This window comes from Mus pahari, chromosome 7 (assembly GCF_900095145.1).
Source record: "Mus pahari chromosome 7, PAHARI_EIJ_v1.1, whole genome shotgun sequence".
Classification (NCBI taxonomy): Eukaryota; Metazoa; Chordata; class Mammalia; order Rodentia; family Muridae; genus Mus; species Mus pahari.
Genome location: NC_034596.1, coordinates 46598151 through 46602746, shown reverse-complemented (window position 1 = coordinate 46602746; position 4596 = coordinate 46598151). Strand labels below are relative to the sequence as shown.

Below are 4596 nucleotides of genomic sequence, written 5' to 3'. Positions count from 1 at the left end.
TGGCTAAGGGTTTATCTATCTTGTTGATTTTCTTAAAGAACCAGCTCTGGGTTTGGTTGATTCTTTGAATAGTTCTTTTTGTTTCTACTTGGTTGACTTCANCCCTNAGTTTGATTATTTCCTGCTGTCTACTACTCTTGGGTGAATTTGCTTCCTTTAGTTCTAGGGCTTCTAGGTGTGCTGTCAGTCTGTTAGTATATGCTCTCTCTAGTTTCTTTTTGGAGGTACTCAGGCCATGAGTTTTCCTTTTAGGACTGTTTTCATTGTGTCCCATAAGTTTGGGTATCTTGTGGCTTTATTTTCATTAAACTCTAAAAAGTCTTTAATTTCTTTCTTTATTTCATCCTTGACCAAGTAATCATTGAGTAGAGTGTTGTCGAGTTTCCACGTGAGTGTTGTCTTTCTATTATTTATGCTGTTATTGAAGATCAGCCTTAGTCCATGGTGATCTCATAGGATGTATGGGATAATTTCATTATTTTCGTATTTGTGGAGGTCTGTTTTGTGATCAATTATATGGTCAATTTTGGAGGAGGTACCATGTGGTGCTTAGAAAAAGGTATATCTTTTGTTTTAGGATAAAATATTCTGTAGATATCTGTTAAATCCATTTGTTTTATAACTTCTGTTAATGTCCGTGTGTCTGTTTAGTTTCTGTTTCCAGGATCTGTCCATTGGTGAGAGTAGGATGTTGAAGTATCCCACTATTATTGTGTGAGGTGTAATGTGTGCTTTGAGCTTTACTAAAGTTTCTTTAATGAATGTGGCTGCTCTTGTATTTGGGCATAGATATTCAGAATTGAAAGTTCCTCTTGGTAGATTTTACCTTTGATAAGTATGAAGAGTCCCTCCTTGTCTTTTTCGGTAACTTTCGGTTGGAAGTCAATTTTACTAGATATTAAATGGCTACCCCAGCTTGTTTCTTTGGACCATTTGCTTGGAAAATTGTTTTCCAGCCTTTCACTCTGAGGTAGTGTCTATATTTGTCTCAGAGGTGGGTTTCCTCTAAGCAGTAAAATGTTGGGTCCTGTTTATGTAGCCAGTCTATTAGTCTCTGTCTTTTTATTGGGGAATTGATTCCACTGATGTTAAGAGAAATCAAAGAAAAGTAATTGCTTCCTGTTATTTTTGTTTTTAAAGTTGGGATTCTATTCTTGTGGCTGTCTTCTTTTAGGTTTGTTGAAGGATTACTTCTTGCTTTTTCTAGGGAGTAGTTTCCGTCCTTGTTTTGGTGTTTTCCCTTTATTATCCTTTGAAGGGCTGGATTAGTGGATAGATATTGTGTGGATTTGGTTTTAACATGGGATACTTTGGTTTCTCCATCTATGGTAANTGAGAGTTTTGCTGGGTATAGTAGCCTGGGCTGGCACTTGTGTTCTCTTAGGGTCTGTATAACATCTGTCCAGGATCTTCTGGCTTTCAAAGTCTCTGGTGAGAAGTCTGGTGTAATTCTAATAGGCCTGCCTTTATATGTTACTTGACCCTTTTACCTTACTGCTTTTAATATTCTATCTTTATTTAGTGCATTTGTTGTTCCGATTATTATGTGTCAGGAGGAATTTCTTTTCTGGTCCAGTCTATTTGGAGTTCTGTAGGCTTCTTATATATTCATGGGCATCTCTTTCTTTAGGTTCAGGAAGTTTTCTTCTATAATTTTGTTGAAGATATTTGCTGGCCCTTTAAGTTGAAAATCTTCATTCTCATCTACTCCTATTATCTGATGGTTTGGTCTTCTCATTGTGTCCTGGATTTCCTGGATGTTCTGAGTTAGGATCTTTTTGCATTTCGCATTTTCTTTGATTGTTGTGTCCATGTTCCCTATGGAATCTTCTGCACCTGAGATTCTCTCTTCCATCTCTTGTATTCCATTGCTGATGCTGGCATCTATGGTTTCTGATTTCTTTCCTAGGGTTTCTATCTCCAGAGTTGTTACCTTTGTTTTCTTTATTGTTTCACCTTTCATTTTTAGATCCTGGATGGTTTTGTTCAATTCTATCACCTGTTGACTGTGTTTTCCTGTAATTCTTTAAGGGATTTTTGTGTTTCCTCCTTAAGGGCTTCTACTTGTTTAGCATTGTTTTCCTGGTGTTCTTTAAGGCTTTCTACCTGTTTAGCAGTGTTCTCCTGTATTTCTTTAAGTGAGTTACTAATGCCCCTCTTAAAATCTACTACTACCATCGTGAGATATGTCTTTAAATCTGAGTCTTGCTTTTTGGGTATGTTGGGGTATCCAGGACTGGTTGAAGTTGGAGTGCNGGGTTCTGATGATGGTGAGTGGTCTTGGTTTCGGTTAGTAAGATTCTCAAGTTTGCCTTTCGCCATTTGGTAATTTCTGGCTTTCGTTGTTATAGTTGTCTCTGGTTGGACCTTGTTCCTCCTGTGATTCTGTTAGCCTCTGTCAGCAGTCCTGGGAGTCCGGCACTCTCCTGAGTCTCAGTGGTCAGAGTACTCTCTGCAGGCAAGCTCTCCTTTTGCAGGGAATGTGCACAGAGTTCTGGCATTCAGACCTGCTTCCTGGCTGAAGATGGTGTCCTGAAATGGGGCCTGTCCCAGAAGATGTGTCACCTCTGCAGTTTGCACAATCACCTGCAAAGACTAGTCTTTGAGGGACCCTGGACACAATATGGCTCTTTCACCTGCTCTGGCGGGCAGAGTCCTCCCGGGTTGCCACCTCTCCTCTCCCGGGGAAGGTGCCCAGAAAACGGGGTTGTTCCTAGAAGCTGTGTCACTTCTGCCGTCCATACTCTTGCCAGTGTGGACTGGAGCCTGGGAGACCCGGAGAAAAGATGGTTCCCTCACCAGGTCGGGCAGTCGAGAAATTTATTAAGAAGAGCCAGAGTGGCTGGAGCCACTGAGTCTCAGGGTCAGAAGCAGAACTGGAAAGCCTCATGAATGTATGTGCTACTTCCATGCTTCCAGCAGGGAGGAGAGATCCATGGTGTGCCAGGATTCTCCATCAGATAACTTGGAGGTTTGGTAGACAGGAGTTGAACACCTATTTATGCCAAGTGGTAAACCATAGTGGGCATCATTATTTGGAGGCTTGGGCCTGGAACATGAGCAAGGGCTAACTCCTGTGCAGTGACATCTCTGGCCTGATGATAACTCTATGGAACACATGCAACATTGCTGTGGACCAAGCCCACAATTTAATAGGAGACACCTGCCAGGACCACAGTCTGGAGGTATTTTTTGATGCCCTGATCTCCTGGGACCACAGGGCTGTGGGAGGTGGTGACATTGAGGCCAGCATCTTTCACAAAAATGTAGCATTCACCAAGATCACATCTGCCTGTTTTGACACTTCACTCAGAAAGTTCACAATGACTTCAGGCCTCAGTCAGGCCTCACAGAGATATCCCTTGTGTCAGTCAGAATGATCCCTTTAAGGGAGCCAGCCTAGGCAAGCATCAGTGTGCCCAATACTTTAATCAGAGCAGTCCAAGACTTGGTGTGTGGAGAGAAGGCACTTGTAAAGGCTTTGGCCTTTACAACATCTGTTAGAGATTTCCCTTTCACTGTATCTACAAACTGGACTTTGATTTCCTCCCCAAAGTGGCTCTGGTTCTCCTTGATGTTGGCATCGAGGTGGGGACAATGTGACATTCTCATAGTTCACTAAGGCCCGGTCCCATGATCACTATTTTATAAACACGTCCATTGTGAAACCAGCACACTGACAAGATTGCAAGGCACAGAGCAGGACACCTTTATCCATAATCCCTCCTTGAGTACTGAAGGGCACTGCTTAAAACTACGAAGTCCATTTTACTTTTAGACTCTATTTTATGTTAGCTTGCCCCTAAATTGAACTCAGTTACTGGAAAATCCCAATTTGTTCCAGGAAATGAGACGTCCCTAGCAACAGCCACTCCATTCCTAGTGACAGCCAATTACTCTTATAAGGAAAGCACCTAATGTTCTAGATGTTCTTAAAAATAGATTGCTTAAGTAAGCAACCATTGTTTATACTAAGCTGAAATCATCACTAGCCAATAGAAATGTACCAAGCTACAATTTTCAAATGTCAACCAATGATGCAACTGCAAATTTGGAAAGCCTCTTACTCTGCTGCAACTGTGATAAAAAGGCAAGGCTTCACCAGCTCAGGCACTTCCACCACCAGCCACTACATTGGAGAGGTTAGAGGGTCCAAGCTCGAGCTTGAATTTTGCATATGAATTGGATTCCCAGTGGTTTTTAATAGTTTGTGGGGACCTCGAGATCTGTGCATAACAATTCAATACTCATGTGCCCATATAAACCATTCCACAAGTCTGTGGTGGAGGGCATAACAAGAGTGTGGACAGTACTGAAAACACAGGGAGATACCTTACAACACTACTTAATTTGTTCTATGATATCACAGTTATACTGATACCTAAACCACACAAAGACTCAGCTGTATTAGTCAGGGTTCTCTAGAGTCACAGAACTTATGGATAGTCTCTATATAGTAAAGGAATTTATTGATGACTTACAGTCTACAGTCCAATTCCCAACAATGGTTCAGTAGGAGCTGTGAAAGGAAGTCCAAGGATCTAGCAGTTGCTTAGTCCCACATGACAAGCAGGCGAAAGAGCAAGAACAAGACTC

General features: G+C 41.7%; 1 pseudogene; it reads right to left on the bottom strand.

Moving 5' to 3' along the window:
- Positions 1 to 2864: 2864 nt before the first annotated feature.
- The window catches only part of LOC110324013, a 43183-nt pseudogene continuing 41451 nt past the window's right edge, over positions 2865 to 4596 (bottom strand).